The 16486-nt window shown below is 46.5% G+C and overlaps 1 protein-coding gene across 1 annotated transcript in view; it reads left to right on the forward strand.

Moving 5' to 3' along the window:
- The window catches only part of ctnna2 (catenin (cadherin-associated protein), alpha 2), a 699326-nt gene that overhangs the window by 620770 nt on the left and 62070 nt on the right, over positions 1-16486 (forward strand). The gene's annotated exons all lie outside the window — the stretch shown is intronic.

A 16486-nucleotide genomic window follows, 5' to 3' on the forward strand; every position in this document is an offset into this window, starting at 1 on the left:
TTTTAGGACTTGTGTGAAAATCTAATGATGTTTTAGATCATATTTATGCAGAAATATAGAATATTCTAAAGGGTTCACAAACTTTCAAGCACGACTGTATCTTCTTAACATACATGAAGACATTCATCTACGGTAAAGCCACTAGTAGGACAACAGTATTGGATAATGATAAACTCACTGGACAAATATGGCAGTGGTGTAGGTAAAATGTAAATGTGCTAATGGACCAGGAAAGAAAGAAAAAAAAATCTCTCAGCTTATTTTTGGATTATGCTGATTGATGATATGATCAGAAGGTTGTAATGATGTTTAATCACAGGTTTCTTGTCAGAGTAGCTTCATTTTTTTAATCTGATATGGAGAAGATGTATAGAATATCACCCATAAATGTGTTAAATTATTAAAAAAGGGGAAAAAAACTGCTGAAATTGCACTGTCTGCAGGTTTTCATTCCAGCCAATCAGGATCCATGCGTGATTCCAAGTGTTTATCCAGTTCATCTTGGCTCTTAGGTGTGGTTCCTGCTTGGTTGGAATGGAAACCACTGGTCCATTTCAGCTTAAATTAGACACCATTGATCTATACTCTTGAATCCCTCTGGGATCTGAGCTATCATTAGTTTGATGGCAAAAACCCAAAGATGTCGCACTGTGTTGCAAGTTTGATCTCTGAGGCTCATTTTCTTCTTCAGTGCAACACCACTTGCCAGTGAAACCATTAAAACTGGTTTGACATTCTGGCTGGTGTTATGAAGTCTCTTTTTTTTAGAAAGTAAAGAAAAAGAAATTCAAGAAGATTCAAGTAACTGTGGTTGCTTGTTTTGGACTGGAGTGGACATGATAATGCAGTTTGGCTCATGCTCAGAGCACTGGAAATGAATATAGCATCAGGGTATAAGAGTGTAAAACTTTGAGCGGGTGGGTGGAGCACAGAAGTACGGCAGGCCAGAACTGAGTTTCCAAAACTCTTTATTGTAACACTTTTCAGCGTACACACTCTCCCAGACACTCGGACATGTACACACCCATCAGTCGTCTGGTTGGGGAGAGAGTTCCCTTCCTCCGCTCTCTCCCTCCTTATATAGGGCCCGGTCACTGGGGAAGACACACAAACACAGGTTAATTGACATCAGGTGCAGTGATTCTGCCACTTACCTTCCCTGACTCCACCCTCCAGTCACAGACAGACGCTTGACCACGCCCCCGCTGGTTGGAGTCCCAGATACCAATGGGTGAGCCACGTGTTGGCATCCTTCATGCGGTGGAGCCACTGGAGGGGCGTGTGGTCTGAACAGAGGGTGAAAGGGCGTCCCAGCAGGTAGTAGCAGACGGCGAGGACCGCTCACTTGATGGCTAGGCACTCCTTCTCTATCGTGCTGTAGCGCCCCTCACGTACTGACAGCTTCCTGCTGATGTACAGCACGGGGCGATCCTCCCCCTCCACCTACTGGGACAGAACAGCCCCCAGCCTCCTGTCCGACACGTCCGTCTGCAACATAAAGGGGAGAGAAAAGTCAGGGGAGTGTAACAGTGGCCCCCCACACAGTGCAGCCTTCACCTCAGAGAAAGCCCACTGGCATTGCTCCATCCACTGGACTGGATCTGGTGCCCCCCTTTTAGTGAGATCAGTCAGCGGGCTGGTGACGTCCGAATAATTAGGCATAAACCTACGATAGTAGCCACCCAGCCCCAGGAACTGTCTCACCCCCTTTTTGGTCTTGGGCCTCAGGCAGGCTGCAATCGCTGCTGTCTTATTAATTTGGAGACACACCTGCCCATTGCCCAAGTGGAAGCCCAGATACCGTACTTCCACCCACCCAATCGCACACTTCTTCGGGTTAGCTGTGAGACCCGCTCGCCTCAGCGACCCAAGGACGGCCCTCAGGTGTTGTAGATGCCGCGGCCAGTCATTACTATAGATTATGATGTCATCTAAGTATGCGGCCGCATAGGTGGCGTGGTGGCAGAGGACACTGTCCGTAAGCTGCTGGAATGTAGCAGGTGCCCCAAACAGCCCAAAAGGAAGTGTGACAAATTGGTGTAAGCCAAACGGTGTGGAAAAGGCCATTTTTTCTCAGGATAGTGGAGTCAAGAGGATCTGCCAATAACCCTTTGTCAGATCCAGTGTTGAAAAAAAGCGAGCCGTGCTTAGTCGATCCAGCAACTCATCAATACGAGGCATTGGGTATGCATCGAATTTAGACACCGCATTGACTTTTCTATAGTCCACACAGAACCGGACCGACCCATCAGCCTTGGGAACCAAGACCACCAGGCTGCTCCAGTCACTGTGGGACTCCTTGACGATGCCCATTTCGAGCATGGCCTCGAGTTCTTCCCGAACCACCTTTTTCTTGTGTTCGGGTAGCCTGTAAGGGCGGCTGTGCACTACCACCCCCGCGGGCATCTCAATGTGGTGTTCTATGAGGCGGGTGTGGCAGGGCAGGGGCGAGAACACGTCCGAAAATTCGGTCTGCAACTGGGCAACCTCCGTGAGTTGGGTCGGGGAGAGGTGGTCTCCACAGGGGACCGGAGAGGTAAGCTATGTCAGTGTTCCTTTTTGAACCTCCAGCCCCAGGTCCATCTTCTCCGGAACCAATGACACCAATGCCACGGGGACCTCCTCGTTCCAGAGTTTGAGCAGATTGAGGTGGTAAATCTGTAGCGCCCCACCCCTGCCCGTTCGCGTCACCTCATAGTCAACGTCCCTGACTTGCCGTGTGACCTCAAAGGGTCCTTGCCACTTGGTGACCAATTTGGAGCTCGACGTGGGCAACAGTACAAGTACTTTATCTCCCGGTGCGAACTCCCTAAGGCACGTACCCCTGTTGTACAGGCGGGTTAGCCATTCTTGGGCCTGCCGCAAATTCTCCTGGGTTAGGTGTGTGAGTGTGTGGAGTTTTGCGTGCAGGTCAATAACATATTGAATTTCATTTTTGCTCGGGGAAGGTTCCTCCTTCCAATTTTCCCGCAGAACATCTAGGATGCCGCGCGACTTATGCCCATATAATAATTCAAATGGGGAGAACCCCGTGAAGGCTTGTGGGACCTCTCCCACTGCGAATAACAGGAGTTCGAGCCATTTATCCCAATTGTGTGCATTCTTGCATACAAACTTTTTAATTATATTCTTGAGTGTGCGATTGAACCGTTCGACTAAACCATCCATTTGTGGGTGATAAACGCTGGTGCGGATCGGCTTAATTCCCAGTAACCCATACAGTTCGCGCAGTGTGCGTGACATAAACGAAGTGCCTTGATCAGTCAGAATGTCTTTGGGGATTCCAACTCGGGAGATGACGTGGAAGAGTGCTTCCGCAATACTACGTGCTGAGATATTGTGAAGAGGCGCTGCTTCCGGGTATCACATTGCATAGTCCACCAGAACTAAAATAAAGTGATACCCTTGTGTTGACCGATCTAATGGCCCAACGAGATCCATCCCAATTCTTTCAAATGGGGTCTCGATTAATGGTAGAGGGCGCAAAGGCACTTTTGGAATGGCCGCTGGATTTACTAACTGGCATTCGCGGCATGCCGTACACCACCTACGGACATCACCGTGAATCCCTGGCCAATAGAACCAGGCCATTATTTGGACTAGTGTCTTATCCTGCCCCAAGTGTCCAGCCATGGGATTAAAGTGAGCCGCCTGGAATACCAATTCCCAGCGGCTCTTTGGAATCAAAAGTTGTGAGATCGTCTCCATAGCCTGAGTGTCCTGCGTCACTCTGTATAACCTATCCCTCATACTGGAGAAATAGGGGAAGGATGGGGTGGCATTTGGCTGGAGCGTTTGACCATCGATTACTCTCACTTGGTCAAATGCATGCCACAGAGTCTCGTCTCGCGACTGCTCTAACGGGAAATCCGCAAGGAATTCCCCGAGAGAAGGAGGAGGAGCCTGCGGCTCCTCACTCTGACGCGGTGATGACGTAGACGGCTCTGTGACAGCTGCTCCCGCCAATGCCACACTGGGACCTCCCCCTGCTGAACTACGGCAGGACCCACCCTTCACTAAATGAGTCATTAATTCCCGAAATCCCAGCCAATCAGTCCCCAAAATTATCGAGTGGGTAAGGTGAGGATTAACCGCTGCCTTTACACTAAATTTTTTCCCTCGAAAAAGAATGTGGACCGACACTAAAGGGTAGTTGTGAACATCCCCGTGCACACACAACACCTTCACCAATTGTGCTCTCCCCAATGCCTCGTCTTGCACCAGGCTTTGGTGGATGGAGGTCTGATTACAGCCAGAGTCCACCAAAGCCTGATACGTATCCTCTTGGACACTCACCAGTATGCGATACGCTCCGGCCCGATCAAGGGCGGTTCCTGGCGCATCAGGGATCTGGACCACTGTGCCCACCTCCATTACCGAGCACTGATGCTGGAGGTGCCCCGGCTCCCTGCAGCTCCAGCAAATCAGCCCAGGCTTTCTCTCTGCACCGGTGCTCTGGGGCTCACTCACCTGAGGGGGGAGAGAGACAGACATGGAAGTGGGAAACGGGAGGGCACCGCAGGTGCGGCGGGCCAGCTGGGGTGGAGCCAGCCCCTGCCCCCACGGTGGGGGAACGGGGCAAGGATGAGACACAGAAGGGGAGGGGGAGAGAGAGAGAGGAGAGAGGAGGAGATCTGTGATCCTGCTGTGGGAACAGCCACCAAATGATCCTCCGCCAACTCGATGGCCTGATCCAGCGACGCCGGGTGATGGCACTGGACCCACTCTGCAGTCCCTTTGGGAAGTCGGGCAATGAACTGCTCCAGTGCCACCAGATCGACGATTCCCTCAGTGTCGTGGTTGTCAGCCCTCAGCCACCACAGGCAGGCAAACGCTAATGCCCGGCTGACCTCCTTAAGGCGTAGAGCGCGGAAGCGCTGGCATTGTTGTTCTGGGGTGCGCCCCACATGCTGGAGGATGGCCCAGCGCAGGTCCGCATAGACCAGCCGGCTGTCGGCGGGGAGCTGTAGTGCGGCCAACTGCGCCTCACCCGTTAGCAGGGAGAGGAGGCACGCCACGCGCTGTTCCACCGGCCAGCCCCAGGTCTCTGCTGCTTGTTCGAATAGCGCGAGGAAGGCCTCGGGGTCATCGTGCAGGCCCATCTTTGTTAGGGTGAGGTTGGGAAGGCCCGCGGCGGTGGAGGTGGTGGACCCCACCGACGTGAGGAGGTGCCGGAACGCCTGATGATCTTCCTGTTACGCCAGCACCAGGGCCTCGAACCTTTGCTCTTGCTCCTTTCAGAGGGCAACCAGCGCCTGGTGCTGGCTCTGTTGGGCCATGGCGAGGGCGTGGATCAGGTCTGCAAAGGGGGAGGACTCCATGGGGCTGGTCTCCTCTGTGCTGTGTCCCAGGTTTCGGCACCACTGTAAAATTTTGAGCGGGTGGGTGGAGCACAGAAGTACGGCAGGCCAGAACTGAGTTTCCAAAACTCTTTATTGTAGCACTTTTCAGTATACACACTCTCCCAGACACTCAGACATGCACACACCCATCAGTCGTCTGGTTGGGGAGAGAGCTCCCTTCCTCCGCTCTCTCCCTCCTTATATAGGGCCCGGTCATTGGGGAAGACACACAAACACAGGTTACTTGACATCAGGTGCAGTGATTCTGCCACTTACCTTCCCTGACTCCGCCCTCCGGTCACAGACTGACACTTGACCACGCCCCCGCTGCCACAAAGAGATATGGCTCTGTCTGTCCAAACTAAACCTGCAGTGTGACAGCATAATTTACTTGCAAATGGTAGCAGTCCCACTCCTCCAGGATATTCACAAGTGTTCTACATCAGCACAGATGGCCCAGGCACTCAGATTAACTATTTTATCTTGTATATGCACACAAACACACTTCTCTCTGTCCTGATTCTTCCATCTCAGTCATTTGATTTTGTCTTTCATCCAGATTCCCTCAAAGGTAGATGATCCACCCCAGCACTGAAGGTCTTCAGAAGTTCAAGAGAGACGATGGTCATAAGCAGGTCTCCTCTAATGCACATTCATTTGACCTGAACCGGTGATGTCTTCTAACAAAGATAGCCAGTGCATCTGGTGCTTTACGGCCAAATTGCTAGCTCGCTAATTACTAGCTCAGTTTAGTTCATTTTTACTGTCAGTATAGATATACCAAATTTGAACTGACATGAGCATGTTTGATTCAAAAAAATGCATATAACAGACATCATTTGGCCTCTCTGACATGAGCATCAAATATTGTGCTATTCGTTAAATTTATGATGAATAGTCCAACCTTGGGGCGGCATGGTGGTGTAGTGTTAGCACTGTCGCCTCACAGCAAGAAGGTCCTGGGTTCGAGCCCAGCAGCTGGCGAGGGTCTTTCTGTGTGGAGTTTGCATGCTGTCCCTGTGTTTGCATGGGCTTCCTCTGGGTGCTCCGGTTTCCCCCACAGTCCAAAGGCATGCAGGTTAGGCTAATTGGTGGCTCTAAATTGACCGTAGGTGTGAATGTGAGCGTGAATAGTTGTCTGTGTCTATGTGTTAGCCCTATGATGACCTAGCGACTTGTCCAGGGTGTACCCCGCCTCTCGCCCATAGTCAGCTACGATAGGCTCCAGCTTGCCTGCAACCCTGTAGAACAGGATAAGAGGCTACAGATGATGGATGGATGGATAGTCCAACCTTGACATAGAGTCAGCGAATACATATGTGGTGTATGATGCAACATATTTACTTTCCATTCTGGTTCTTGTAATGCAACAATAAATTACTTGAAGTAGTCCAAAATGATCATTTCAGTCATGTATTGTGCTCCAATTTACATCACAGTCACAATAACATCCAATAATGCACCTGTGAGATGGGCTCCTGCTTGCCTGCAACCCTGTAGAACAGGATAAGCGGCTACAGATAATGAATGGATGGATGGAATGCACCTGTGACTGGATATGTGCTGATTCCTGCTCTTTCTCCTTCATTCTTTACTTTTCATCTTCAGAGCCATGTTCATCTGTTTTTGTACAGTAGACAAATAGACCTATTTAATATTTTTTTTTAATAACTGGACTGGATATCAAATAATATGTGCCTTATGGGCTATAATGTGAAAAAAAATTAATAGTCTCAAAGAAAGTGAAGAAATGTACATGTTTATTTTCGCCATTTACAGTCAAAGTTAGTGATCATTCTTTTAAACATTTTAGATAAACTTCTCTAAATGCTTGTGCACTGATGAGTCAAACCGTGGACCTGGCCAACCTGCAGCAGGACTCCAGCATTGAAACCCCAAGGTTAACAAATACATTTTGTACATTTAGCCATTTCACAGCACACAGCATGCAAGCATGACAAAGCACCTGCTCCCTGCTCACTTCACGATGATGATTTACCTCTTCGCTGCTATCCTCATCATCACCTGCAGACTTCTTAAATAAATCTCTTATCATAGCGCACCATGGGCATCACAAGGAATGTTAACACCCACCCACCCCAAAAAAAAAAAAAAAAAAAAAAATATATATATATATATATATATATATATATATATATATATACCACCAAATGAATATTCCTCGCTAGTGTACACTTTCAAATATTTGGTATAATTTGTTATTAAAAAAATCTAATCACGTTTGTTCCAGTGACCACCAAAGGTTGATTTTCTGTCTTAATGCTGATAGATCAATTGTTTTAACAGTAAAAAACAATAACCACAAACAATACAGAATTACCATTTTCTTTTTTTCTTTTCTCCTCACCCTCTTTTTTCTTTCTTTCTGTATTTGTACGGTTTGATGTTTGTTCTTTGTTTGAGTGTTTTGTCTGCCGGTTGTGGCATAGCTCCAGACCCAGTTTTGGGCATCGGTTTCCCCAGGCCTTGGTCCACCATGGGTAATGTGTGTTCTGCTCACTATGGACTGCAGTGAGCTCATTGTTCTCTTTAACACTGGAGTTGCCCAGTGCTTTGTGCGGTGGTGCTTCTGTGCTCAGTTTCTGGATCTATGGTGCGATGTTCTGAGCACTGTTGCCTGGTGGCATCATGGCAGCTGTGCAGGCAGTGTTGGATTTACCCTTTAAGCCTTTTGGTGGGACTGTGGCCAGCCACGCCACTGGAATTACATCCTAACCTATTTTGGTGGACTTTTTTTTTTTGCAAATGTAAAGCAACCTTGGGTGTGAGAAAGGTGTGATATAATTTAAGCTTCTTCTTCTTCTTATTATTATTATTATTATTATTATTATTGTGGCATGGTGGTGTAGTTGTTAGCACATTTGCTTCACAGCAAGAAGATTCTGGGTTTGAGCCCAGTGGACGACAGGGGCCTTTCTGTGTGGAGTTTGCATGTTCTCCCTGTGTCTGTGTGGGTTTCCCCCACAGTCCAAAGACATGCAGGTTAGGCTAATTGGTGGCTCTAAAGTGACCGTAAGTGTGAATGTGAGTGAGAATGGTTGTTTGTCTCTATGTGTCAGCTCTGCGATGACCTGGCAACTTGTTCAGGGTGTACCCCACCTTTCGCCCATAGGTAAGGGATAAAATACTCCATGGTGTGCTGGTAGAGGAAAATAATCAACAATGGAGTTGCCTGAATTCAGCATTCGCCATACGGTAATAAATAGTTACATTACATGTATTTAGCAGACACTCTTATCCAGAGCAACATACAAGAAGTAGATGGAGTTTCAGTGCTTTGCTCAAGGGTACTTCAGCCATTCCTGCTGGTCCGGGGAATCAAACCAGCAATCTTTGGGTGTTTTCACACTTGGTCCCTTTCAGCCATCTAACCGAACTCAGATCGATGACTCAGCATTTTTTGCGCATATGTGAACACTCCAACCGTACCCAGACCCCTTTAAAGCGAACCGAACTGAGACCACCTCAGGAGGTGGTCTCTGTACGGTTCGCTAAAAATTAACGGTACGGTTCGCCTAATCTGTGCATTGTGAAAAAAAAAGCGCACCGGGTTCACTTCACCTTTTTCACTGTAGTTTAACCTTCTTCGTTTGCCGTAGTTGGTCACGTGACTGTAGCAGGGAAACTCAACTTCCTTTTGCAACTTACCACAGCCGTTTTACAGTTCTCTGAACTTACTGACTGATGAGTCGGCCACAATAATATAACTATATAATTTATATATATATATATATATATATATATATATATATATATATATATATATATATATAAACACACACACACACACACACACATATATATATATATTGTTGCAATGCCGGCTCCAGCAAGGCAACATAAACTGGGAGACCACACAGGTTTGCAAATAATGATATAATTTATTATAATAAAGAATTAAATAATGATAAATAAGTGTAGTGCAAATCAGTAATAATGGAGTGTAGTGTGGTCAGTCCCAGTGTCACGCAAATGAATCCAAAAACCCAAGGAGTAGAACAACCCTCCTGGAATGTTCTGGGGGGGCTTTTATAGCTCCTCCCAATCAGGCACACCTGAAACACAATAAAACGCCTGCCACAAGGCAGAGATGTAATTAGGTAATCAGGTACACCAGGTTACCAATTGGCAGACCTGCCACGGTTGTTACATTCCCCCCCCCCCCCCCCCTTAAAACAGAAGCCCACCTCAGTGGGATTCTGCACCATACACCAAAAGAGGAAGAAAAAAAACAAACAAAAAACAAACCAAATTCAAACACCATTATCAGCAATAGATACAAGTAGGCAATAAACAAGATGATTAAATATACAATACCACTACTATAGGACAGATGTACACAACCCCTATTTACAATCAGACATCCATCCCCCACTTCTCACCCACTCCTGGCACTCTGACCTCTTGGCCCTCCGCAATTCCTAGCACCTGGAAAAGCAACTTTAAGGTGGACAAAAGAACAGACACCGATCAGGCAAGAAAGAAATCAGGCAGTGTGCATTTGTGCTTGGAGCGCAGGACAATGCATCCGCCACAACATTTTCAACACCTCTAATGTGTCTGATACAAAGATTATAGGGCTGCAGGAACAGCGCCCACCGCATCAAACGTTGATTTGGGTTCTGAAGAGAATGCAGAAAAGTCAGTGGATTGTGGTCTGAATATGCAAGAATTGGGTGAGCCCCACCACCCACATACACATCAAAATGTTGTAATGCCCAGACTAAGGCTAGAGCCTCTTTCTCTATTGTGGAATAATTAAGCTGATATTTATTAAATTTACGAGAAAAATAACTAACCGGATGATCAACAGTGTAGCTATCCTCTTGCAACAGCACAGCACCCGCCCCCACCTGGCTGGCATCCACCTGGATTTTAAAGGGACAGTCAAGCCGTGGAGCCGCCAGGACCGGTGCCGTGCTGAGCAAAAGTTTGACGTGGTCAAAAGCCTTCTGACACTCAAGGGTCCAAACAAACTGACTATTTGCCTTCAACAGATCTGTGAGGGGTGAAACAACAGAAGAAAAATTACAACAAAAACTCCTGTAGTACCCCACCATGCCCAGAAACCTCATTAGCTCCTTCTTATTTACAGGAGGCAGAAAACAATCAATTGCAGCCACCTTAGCACGCACTAGCCGCACCTCACCTTGACCCACCACCTTCCCTAGGTAGACCACGGTGGCCTGCGCAAACTCAACTTGGCTGCAACCAACCTCTCCAACACTGCCTTGAGCCTACCCAGATGTTCCTCCCACGTATCTCCCCAGGTCACCAAGTCATCTAGGTACACCACGCACCCCTCCAGCCCTGAGATGACATAATTCATCAGGTGCTGAAAAGAGGAAGGGGCATTACGTAACCCAAAGCTCATGACTTTATAAGAGTAAAGACCTGATGGAGTGACAAACGCTGCAATTTCCTGTGCGTGTGGAGTCAGGGGAATCTGGTAGTAGCCCTTTAGGAGGTCACACTTTGTCACAAATTTTGCCGCACCCACCCAGTCTACGCAGTCCTCTATCCTAGGGAGAGGGAATGAGTCAGGCTTAGTTATGGCATTAAGCTTGCGATAATCAGTACAAAATCTATACGTGCCATCAGGCTTGAGCACCAACAAACAAGGTGATGCCCAACTCGAATAGGATGGTTCAGCCAATCCGTTATCCAGCAAATACTGGACCTCAGCATCCAGCACTCGCTGTTTAACAAGTGGCACACGATAGAAACGCTGTTTAATAGGCATGACGTCATCAAAAACCTGGATGTCATGCACTATTAAATCTGTGCACGTGGGTACATCAGAAAATAACTCAGGAAAATAACTCAGGACCTCGCAGCTGTCACCAGTCACCAACACTTTAATATCAGGTACAGGTGATAGAGTTACCTTAGTGTGCAGTCTCACAGGAGTTGCACAACCTACAAACTTAGAGTTGTTGGATTGGTTAGGCTTTCGGTTCGGTGAAGAATTGTTAGAGCTGGACATTTGTCTTTTATTGTTTAACAAAGGACATTCATTCTTCCAATGACCAGCCTCCAAACAATAATAACAACGATTTTCAGAGTCTACATTAAAGCGTTTAGACACATCCCTTCTACCTTCAGACCAATTAAATCGGTGTTCCTCGTCAGAATAATCCCTGAACCGCGACAAACTTCTACTTTTACCTCTATGCGTAAGAATGTATTCGTCCGCAAGCACAGCAGCGTCAGCCGCCGTGCTGATCTTATGTTCACGAATAAAGGTAGCAACATGCTCAGGGAGAATATTCACAAACTGTTCTAATACAATTAAATCACATAATTGTTCAAAGGTTTTAACACTTACCGAGGAACACCACCGCTTGAAAAAACTAACAAGGTCCCTAGCCACTTCTGCATAGGTCTGGCGCTCGGATCTTTTCCAGTTCCGAAAACGCTGTCTATAAAATTCAGGCACCTGTTCATAGGCTCTCAGCACAGCCTCCTTAACACACACATAGTCCCTACGATCATCTGTTGAAAGGGCAATAAAGGCATCCTGAGCCCGGCCAGTAAGTGTGGTTTGAAGTAGCAAACACCGTTGAGAGCTGCTCCAACCATGTTCATCCACCATATTTTCAAAAAGTGAAAAGAAAATGTCGGGGTCACGGTCATTAAATTGAGGTAAAAACTTAATCATGGTGGACAGATTTACATTTGACCCTGCTGTACCCAGAGACCCACTAGAACCATTACCCTCCCCAGACATTTTCCCAGCAGCAATTAATTTCAACCGCTCATTCTCATGTCTTAACTTTTCATATTCCAAAGCCCGCTCCTTATCTCTATCCAGCGCCTCCAACTCTTTTTGCGCTCGCAGCAACTCAAACTCATTTTCTCGTTCCCTGCACTTGAATTCATTCTGCAATTTCAACAGTTCCACCTGTTGTTCAAAGCTTAAGTTACTTTGAGAAACCTCAGGCTTCGATGTAGAAATGGCAACTGGAACCGGCTTTACAGAGATAACCATTAATTCAGCCAACTTAGTTTTCACCTGATCCTTTAACGCTTGTTTTTTAAGATCTTTAACAAGATCCTGCTCAAATTTATAATGCTCAGCCAACTTGCGCAATTGATATTTAGTGAGACCATCAAGCGCAACTTCGGATGGCTGCGCAACAAAATCCTCCACTGCCGACATAACTAACCACAATACAAAGACGAATGCCACACAAAACAAATTACCCAATCAAAAATGCCACACTGCGCAACACCAAAAAATTATTAGGCACAGGTAAACCACCCCAGTATCCCACAGAGTAAAGAGCTGCCCCGCATCTAACTAAACACACAATCCCTACCTACCTGTATGTCTAATGCTAGTCTTCGGTGAGTCCACATACAATTGAACTGCAAAGCAGAACCAGCGCGTCCGACCCACCAAACACAACAAACTAAAACAACAAAGGAAAATAACAAAAAGCATTAAAGGTCCCATGGCATGGTGGTTTGTTGATGCTTTAAACGGGCTCGTGGAGGCTTCCGGATGTTATATCTGCAGCCTTTCTCGAAATGAACCCTCGGCACGTAAATATAGCCTCCTGGGAGAAAACCCCATTTCAGCGCTTTTCCCAGTGCGTCATTTTGCTAATGAGAAGCAGGAGGCGGGGAAGGGTAGAGGGTGGGGGCGGGCCATGGGGGGAGGGGGAGGGGCTTGACCAAGCTGCGCACACACATACTCGCTGCTATCAGCGCCTGTAGCCACACTGCTAAGACAAAACCCCGTTCTCCCTCGGACTCCTTTCGTAAACTCAACATGACACAGAGAACAGAGATTGAGAGTGTTCGGAGTGGTAGTTTACGAACGTATAATACCCTAGGCTTGAACACGCACTCTATAACCAAAGAGGATAGAAGCAGCAGCTACAGCAACATAGCGCTTATCCAACAGAAGACATGCATTGCGGAGCAATAGTCAAACATAAGCTCATAAGTTACAGTCAATTTCCAGACTAAACTCAGTTTAACAGAGCATGCTGCATGCTCTTTAGTTTTGTAGCTCAGATTACCTGGCTAACTGCAGGAAGCGGTTAGCTGCACAGCTAATGTAGCCATTGCTAGGCTAACGCACCGATTTTAAAACATGGCAAAACGACCAGTTATACACTTACTTGTTCGGTGTTTGTTGCTGATGTGGCAGGGATGCTTGGTACGGATCCAGGCTTCAGTGACAATTGATGTGCAAAACCTGCCCTGTACTGTCCCAAGTTGTGGAAACATTCCTCAGGAAAATGCTTCCGACAAACATACACCGTCTTAGGTAGACTCGACGGCGTATTATTGTAGTAAATAAAATTAAGCCACTGCGTCTTCAGGGGCTCTCCCGTCGGCAGTAAAAACAGACTCTTTTCTGTGTTGTCACATCCATGTACAGCGCAATTTCCATGTTTCGCTCGCTTAGGTGATGTCATGTTGTTGTGTCCTCTATGGTCTCCTCACTACAACTGGGCGGGGCAATCCATACAGTGGGTGGGAATCCAGAGGGGGGGCGTGGGGATCATCTCCCTTGCTGACGTAGTAAAGGGAAGAGCTTATCAACGTGCCGTTTTGACGCGCCATTCTCAAATGTTGGGCATAGTTTGGTTTACACATTATGAAATTTCTAGCCACTGGGGTGACTTAAGAAGGTCAGAGGAACTCATTTTAACGTTAAAAAACCTCAGAAAGTGAAAATTTCATGCCATGGGACCTTTAAGCGCTCTTCACCTGCCGCGGGGGTTCACATGTAGCTCAGTAGGGTCTAACCTACCTTCCCTCCCCCTAATCGAGACACCTGTGCCCAATTAAGCTGGTATGCACAGAGAGTCCTGCAGAAAAAACAACAACAACAAACCAAAGCTGCAAGGACTCGAAGGTTACTCCCCTCCTCCGGGTAGAAATCAATTAGACGAAACAAAAATGATTCAATTAACTCCAAAGCGTCAATTAACCAAATCTGCATGTATCTCCAGCGATACTCTTGCTGCCACAGGTAAGCCACACCTGTCAGCCCAAAAACAAATACGACAATAGATCAAATTGCATACGACTATGTGTATACTTTGCCGCTACAAAAAATTAATTTTACCTTACCAATTTCAAAATTCAATTTTGTGGACGAGCCCCCATTATGTTGCAATGCCGGCTCCAGCAAGGCAACATAAACTGGGAAACCACACAGGTTTGCAAATAATGATATAATTTATTATAATAAAGAATTAAATAATGATAAATAAGTGTAGTGCAGGCGGCACGGTGGTGTAGTGGTTAGCGCTGTCGCCTCACAGCAAGAAGGTCCGGGTTCGAGCCCCGTGGCCGGCGAGGGCCTTTCTGTGCGGAGTTTGCATGTTCTCCCCGTGTCTGCGTGGGTTTCCTCCGGGTGCTCCGGTTTCCCCCACAGTCCAAAGACATGCAGGTTAGGTTAACTGGTGACTCTAAATTGACCATAGGTGTGAATGTGAGTGTGAATGGTTGTCTGTGTCTGTGTGTCAGCCCTGTGATGACCTGGCGACTTGTCCAGGGTGTACCCCGCCTTTCGCCCGTAGTCAGCTGGGATAGGCTCCAGCTTGCCTGCGACCCTGTAGAACAGGATAAAGCGGCTAGAGATAATGAGATGAGATGAGAAGTGTAGTGCAAATCAGTAATGATGGAGTGTAGTGTGGTCAGTCCCAGTGTCACGCAAATGAATCCAAAAACCCAAGGAGGAGAGTAACCCTCCTGGAATGTTATGGGGGGGCTTTTATAGCTCCTCCCAATCAGGCACACCTGAAACACAATAAAACGCCTGCCACAAGGCAGAGATGTAATTACGTAATCAGGTACACCAGGTTACCAATTGGCAGACCTGCCACGGTTGTTACAATATATATATATATATATATATATATATATATATATATATATATATATATATATATATATAAATAATGTTAATATTTGTGTATATATATATATATATATATATATATATATATATATAAACATATATAAATATATTAATATTATATATGTTTATATTTATATATATAAATATATATAATATAATACATTTATTTTCCTTAATCCGCACTATTTTGATCAAAGAATACAGCAGGGCAAGCATGGCAGGAGACATTTTGATTCAAGAGAAAATTACCCAGAATTCCGTGCACTGGGGGTCTGAGGGCTCTAGAGGACCTGGTGTGAACAGAAAGAGGACTGAGGCCCCATCAAAGCTTAACTGGACCAGAAAGAGAATCCAGTCCTCTTTGTAATAAATTCACAGTGTGAACACAAAAAGAACTGAGTTCTTTTTCTGTTGGTCCACTTTTTGGTCCACTTCAAGAGAACTGAGTCTGGTTCCTTTAAAGGAGACCAGGTGTGAAAACACCCTTTAGATCCTAAATTTGCTTCTCTAACCTTTAGACCACAGTTTCCTCTATGGTTGTTAGTAATTATTAGTGTACTACTGACTGTATGTAGTCAGACATGACATGTATGGTGTGGATAACTGAGCCTGACGCATGCAGCACAGGTTCAGGATCCTTGTCGATCATCTTCTTCCTCAAAATTAGGCGACATGGCATTCTGTTTAAGCTGGGCCATCTGCTACTATAATTACGCACCGAGATGTGCGTTCGGATCAAATGTTTCAGCCACATGCTGCCACACACTGCCGTGATCATTCTGAATATTCGGACCTAATGAGGATGACTCCACTGTAGCACCTCAGCACGGCCAGCTAATCACTGCTGACTTACCAAATGGGCTCCAATTAGGCCTCTCTCCATGCACCCGGTGACATTTTGGGGGTAATTATGTTTCACGATGCCAACTTAGGAGTAGCTTGTGTAGCTGTCACCTCCTACACAAAAAAACAGCAGTGAGTCAGGTTCAGGTCCTCGTTAATGTTCTTGAGCCTGGTGGACATTTAAATAGAAAGGAACAGAGGGATGGTTGTTTGACAAGATGGCGGTGAAGAGGGGGCAGTGTCACAAAAAAAAAAACACATTCTTCATGCAGAGAAATAACAAATACTAATCTAACACTTGAATGCGCTCTAAACCTCTGTACATATTTTGCCCTGACATTGCCTTTACAAGTCAGGCATAAAATCCCTGAGCAGCACACGCCGTGCTGATAGC

The sequence above is a fragment of the Neoarius graeffei genome, chromosome 3 (assembly GCF_027579695.1).
Source record: "Neoarius graeffei isolate fNeoGra1 chromosome 3, fNeoGra1.pri, whole genome shotgun sequence".
NCBI lineage: Eukaryota > Metazoa > Chordata > Actinopteri > Siluriformes > Ariidae > Neoarius > Neoarius graeffei.